Source organism: Marmota monax, unplaced genomic scaffold (assembly GCF_021218885.2).
Source record: "Marmota monax isolate L192 unplaced genomic scaffold, Marmota_monax_Labrador192_F-V1.1 WCK01_AAM20220418_F8-fsc00010, whole genome shotgun sequence".
NCBI classification, from domain to species: domain Eukaryota; kingdom Metazoa; phylum Chordata; class Mammalia; order Rodentia; family Sciuridae; genus Marmota; species Marmota monax.
This window is the reverse complement of record NW_026692321.1, coordinates 6,765,087-6,771,211: the sequence shown is the minus strand read 5'-3', so window position 1 is coordinate 6,771,211 and position 6,125 is coordinate 6,765,087. Positions and strand designations below refer to the sequence as shown.

Genomic DNA, 6,125 nt, shown 5'->3' with positions numbered 1-6,125 from the left:
CCCTCTTCTCTCTCTACCCCCTCTACTGTCATTCATTTCTCCCCCTTGTATTATTTTTCCCTTTCCCCTCACTTCCTCTTGTATGTAATTTTGTATAACCCTGAGGGTCTCCTTCCATTTCCATGCAATTTCCCTTCTCTCTCCCTTTCCCTCCCACCTCTCATCCCTGTTTACTGTTAATCTTCTTCTCATGCTCTTCGTCCCTACTCTGTTCTTAGTTACTCTCCTTATATCAAAGAAGACATTTGGCATTTGTTTTTTAGGGATTGGCTAGCTTCACTTAGCATAATCTGCTCTAATGCCATCCATTTCCCTGCAAATTCTATGATTTTGTCATTTTTTAATGCAGAGTAATACTCCATTGTGTATAAATGCCACATTTTTTTTTATCCATTCGTCTATTGAAGGGCATCTAGGTTGGGTCCACAGTCTTGCTATTGTGAATTGTGCTGCTATGAACATCGATGTAGCAGTGTCCCTGTAGCATGCTCTTTTTAGGTCTTTAGGGAATAGACCGAGAAGGGGAATAGCTGGGTCAAATGGTGGCTCCATTCCCAGCTTTCCAAGAAATCTCCATACTGCTTTCCAAATTGGCTGCACCAATTTGCAGTCCCACCAGCAATGTACAATTGTACCCTTTTCCCCACATCCTCGCCAGCACTTGTTGTTGTTTGACTTCATAATGGCTGCCAATCTAACTGGAGTGAGATGGTATCTTAGGGTGGTTTTGATTTGCATTTCTCTGACAGCTAGAGATGGTGAGCATTTTTTCATGTACTTGTTGATTGATTGTATGTCCTCCTCTGAGAAGTGTCTGTTCAGGTCCTTGGCCCATTTGTTGATTGGGTTATTTGTTATCTTATTGTCTAATTTTTTGAGTTCTTTGTATACTCTGGATATTAGGGCTCTATCTGAAGTGTGAGGAGTAAAGATTTGTTCCCAGGATGTGGGCTCCCTATTTACCTCTCTTATTGTTTCTTTTGCTGAGAAAAAACTTTTTAGTTTGAGTAAGTCCCATTTGTTGATTCTTGTTTTTAACTCTTGTGCTATGGGTGTCTACTTTGATTGAGCTCTTCAGTCAGGTATTTAGTCAGGAATGTTCTTGAGCAGATCCAGTATTAGGGAGCTGCTTCTGGATTGATAGAATATCATTTTTCAAATGATTCAGAGCACTTTGGAGATCTTTTCTTTCTTTAATTTTAATTTGTTATATATGACAACAGGATGCATTTCAATTCATATTACATGTATCGAGCACAATTTTTCATGTCTCTGGTTGTACACAATCCTTCATGTCTTCATACATGTACTTAGGGTCATGATGACCATCACATTCCACCATCTTCCCTACCCCAAGCCCCTTCCCTTACCCTCCGTCTCCTTTCCCCTTTGCCCTATCTAGAGTTCATTTAATCCTCCCATTCCCCCCACTCACCCCTTCCCCGCAGCATATTATGGATCAGCATCCTTAAATCAGAGAAATCATTCGGCACTTTGGAGATCTTTTTGGAGACTTTGAAGTCACCAGGAAAGAAGGTATTTGGGAAGTCAGGTGGATTCGCATTTAAGTCTCAGCTCAGCCTCCAGGAGGCCAGTTGATTGTGAGAAAGTGACTTCTTTCCTCCTCTAGTTGGTGACAGATGACTGTTGTGTGAAGAATAAATTTAACATATGCAGAGAACCCCGCAGCATGTAGGAAACTCTCAGCAAATAAAATTTTAAAATGTGGTACTTCTGCATTTATTAAACAAGTTTGGCATTATTTATCCTGTTTACCATTAGTTGGCATAAATTGGATTATCACCCTGACCGACAGTATCAGAAAACTACTTTTAAGAGATCAGAACAATGCAGAATAGTAGAGTCAAAATAATAATATGTTACAAGACAATAAAGGTTCACTGGGGGAAATGCTCTCAATTCAAACATTAAGAATGAAAATAAAAGTTTTAAAGTATTTTTTAATTTTCTTTACTAACAGGTAACTAATGGTACAAATGAATGGGTTTTGCTGTGACGTTTTCGCACATGCATATGCTGAGGATTTCTCATCCCTGTCCCCATCCCCACCCTCACACCCTTTCCTCTCCCTCCCCTTCTCTTGGCCCCTCCCTTAGTCCCTAATAGTCCTCCTTCTACTTTCAGGTTGTTGTTTATTGCTTCTTCTTTTTATCTTTTTTAAGTTTTGTTTGTTTGTCTTAGTTTCCACAAATGACAGAAAACATGTGCCACTTGTCTTTTGGTGTCTGGCATGTTTCAAGCTTGACATGATGTCTTCCAGTTCCATTCATTTTCCTGAAAGTGACAGAATTTCACTCTTCTTGAAGCATCTTTTTAATATATAGCTGAGTTTGTGAAAAAAGAAAGAAAAGCACCATAAATGCAAAAATACCAACAATAAAACAGAAAGGTAGCAATTAGAGCTTGTGATTTTTGCTGAATTTAAATCCCCCAAGGTAGCATCTGCTGACCTGATTAAACTGGATCCAGGGAATGCAACAGTCTTAAGGGGAAAAGAGAAAATTTATTGTGTTAGTGAAAGGTGGGCAGCAGGAGCCGAGACCTACTGTCACCAGGCAGTACTCTGAATGGCGGAAACTTGACAGAAATACGGGCTAGACAGTATCCATCCACCAGCGAAGACAATTAAGGAATTTTTCCATCCATCATCCATGTCTTAGAAGAAGTAAAACTCTCTTCCCAAAATTTAAAACCAAAGAAAACATCATGGTGTGTGAAGAGAAAGAGTGACCTGGGGTAAAATATTAGAGTCTTTGAATTTGACAGGATGGTAGAGAGAGTAATTATCTCTATATTTTATAAGACAGGTATGCATATTATCACTTTAATAGTAAACACTAGAAAAAAGAGATGTTATAACTTCAAAACTAGTAGAAACGTACAAATGGAATTTTTAAAAATCTTCGATCAATTCAGGAAAAAAAAAGATTAGATGGGATGAAAGAAAAAAGCGGATTCAAATCCAATTATTTAAATAATCGGACAATATAAATTAACCGAATTTATATCTATAAACAGAGAGCAAAACTGTATCATTAAAATCAAATTAAAAAGAATGTTATAGCAAGGTAATAAAAATGACAATATGATGTAGAAGATGAAATAAAGAAAGAAAATAGATGATAGAAAATTATAGAAGAAAAGTGAGCTCAACATTCAAATTAGAGTAATTTCACAGAAAGAAAATACTGAAGTATGGTCTATAATCATACTATTAAACTACAAATCAGTAGTGAGATGATATCTAGAAAGTCCCAAATATTCCAATACTAACTTCAAAATAATCAATAGAACAAAGAAGAAATCACAAGAATAAATGAAAGCTAACTTGAACAATAAAATCACAACATACTGAAAATTGTGGAACAGAGTGTTAAACGTTTATATTCAGAAATTAGAAACAAATAGGCAAAGTTTCCTCATGAAATTAAGGGGAGGGAGAACAGTACTAAGTTAAATTTGAAAAGTAAAGGAATGTACATAATAAACTCAAAAGCAGAAACACATGAAATAAAAGACAAAAATCAATGGAGAAAATCAGTATTGTGAAGTCGATTCTCTGAGGTGACCAACAAGGCTGCCAAACAGATGGACAGAAGGAGAAGACAGGGTCGCACACACTGAGGAAAACAGGAGGCACAGTGTGGGGTGTGTTTTGAGATAGCAATTGACTCCGTTGGGAGTCAAAGGCTCAGAAGTATACCCCTTGATATAAAATGAGTATTGATATAATATTGGTGTATAAAATCAGTAAGAAGAAGTTAAAATTATTCATTGATGCAGGGACAATGGTGGGGACGGTATATGAAAGCCTTGTCATCACCTCTCAGGCACAGACATTCTGAGAGAAGCACACTGTCCCCAACTTCATAAGGACCTTTCTGGAGAGCAGAGCTCTACTTTCTCTTGCAAGTGGCGATTCACAAACCCGTGGGAATGTCACTCCCTCAAACTCTGACTGGTTCTTCCGTCCGTGGTGTGTGTGCGCCAGCTCCCTCCATCCAAATGCACGAGTCCGTGATGTCATTTCTGCACCAATTCTCATCTTCCTGGGGGATTTCTTTCTAATCCCTCTCTATGGTAACTACCTTGATAAATACCTTTCTTTCAAGAATGAGCTTCTTAAATAAACGACCTACTCTCCAATCGTCTTCTTGTGGTCTTTGGGAAAAGTGGGCAACCAATATAGTTATCATATTTTAAAAATTAGAGGGAAGAGAAGAAGGAAGGGGGGGGAAGAGAATGAGGAGGAGGGACATGGGAAGGAGGAGATTGGATTCCTTCTTCAGAATCCTGAAAATCAACTTAAAATTAATTCAAGCTCTGAGAATGTAAAACTTGAATTATCAAAGATGGTGGAGAATAACAGCATTTCCAAAATGTAGAAAGACCTCAAAAAATCGGCTCTTCCATAGAAGCAATTATAACCAGCCCCCTGCCCACAAAATGTCAAAATAAACTTTTTCCAAACTCTGGAAATGAACCGATGTTATACATAGTTCAATCAAGATTATTGAGTCAGAGGATAAAAAGGGAAAAAAAGAATGAATAAAGCTCGACAGAGTCTCTGAAACCTGTGTGCCACCAACAAGGACACTAACATATTCATAATGAGGTATTCAAAAGGAGAAAAAGAGATAAAGAGGTCAAAAGAATCTTTGAAAACACATTGGCAGAAGATTTCTAAAATTTAGTGGAAAACATGAATCCGCTCTTCCGAGAAGTTCAATGAACGTGCAGTGGGAAAATTTGAAGAGGTTCACACCTGACACATCATAGTCAGACTATTAGAAGATAAAGGCGGGTGGGGAACTTTGAAATCAGGAAGAGAGACCTGACTCATGGGGGCAAGGGCCTCCCAGGAGACTAACAGCTGATGTCTCCTCAGGAATTCGGAAGTCAAAGACAGTAAGGTGACATAGTCAAAGTGCTGATAAACAAAAGGATTGGGATCCAAGAATCCTATATAGCAAAACTGTCCTTCAAAAACAAAGGAGAAATAAAGATGGTCACACATAAACAAAACTGAGGTAACTTGTCTCGAGAAAGTCAGAAGGAGGCCATTTAGGGTCGAATAAAAGTTAACACTAGAAGTACCCTGAGAGGATATGGGGAGGAAGGCACAGGTAAGGTAAGCATGCAGATAAAGACAGCGAGAGCATGACGCTACCTTTCTGCCATTACTTGGTTTTTCTCCTATCTCACTTAAAAGACAATTGCACAAGGCAGTAACTGTGAAGTTGTGCTGGTGGGCTGAGAGTGTATGAAGATGGAATCCCCTCGACACAAACTACCTAGAGGAAGAGGTAGGAGATGAACGTGTATTGGCACTGTTTTGTATACTAGTGAAATGATAGACAAAATGATAGACAAAATCAAATTGTCTAAAATTAAAATAGTAATTGCATTCACCAGGACAAGCAGGAAGAACTAGAGAGTGAGAAAGAGAGAGACAGAGAAATTACAAGCAAATTAAATGATTCCCAATAAACCTTATGTCTCACCCTCTACTTACAAGTGTCTCTCTTGGTCTCCTAGCAACCTGTCCCACTTCCCTAGCACAACTGGGCTGTGGACACTGTACTCTAGAAACACAGTTTCTATATGGACTATAATATGTGCGTAAGTGTTCAGATCAACATAGATTTTAAGACCTCAAAGTCAGTCAGAAGTTATGCATGCTTACATCCAAAGGCTGATAAAGGATCTGAATAATTTTAATTTAATGGGAAATTATAAAGTAATGAAGATGTAGGAAGTAGAAATAACATCTGTATTTATATTTACATACATACACATATATGTCATATGGGTGTGTATATATAACAAAGTAGACACTGAAAATTAAAAAGTCAAGTTCCAAAAGAGCACCATATGAAGTTTTTAAATGTCCAAAATAATACCAGACTTTTCAAAGACACTTACATATATTCATAAAAGTTAATGGAAGCTCATTTTGAGAAACTAATGTGCCTCCATTTTTAAAAATAAATGAATAACAGCAGCTTCTACCTCAAGGCCTGTCCTAAGGAAGGGGGTGTGACCCTTGTCCTTGGAAAAACCCACAGAGCACTCCTAAGTGCCGCAGTCCGGCTGCAGCAAAA

At 38.0% G+C, this 6,125-nt stretch overlaps 1 long non-coding RNA gene across 1 annotated transcript in view; it reads right to left on the bottom strand.

Annotated features, from left to right (window-relative positions):
• Positions 1-2,125: 2,125 nt before the first annotated feature.
• The window catches only part of LOC124090610 (uncharacterized), a 67,437-nt gene continuing 63,437 nt past the window's right edge, over positions 2,126-6,125 (bottom strand). Inside the window, exon 3 of the long non-coding RNA XR_009226544.1 lies at positions 2,126-2,345. This is a non-coding gene — a long non-coding RNA (uncharacterized LOC124090610). The remainder of the gene's footprint in view (positions 2,346-6,125) is intronic.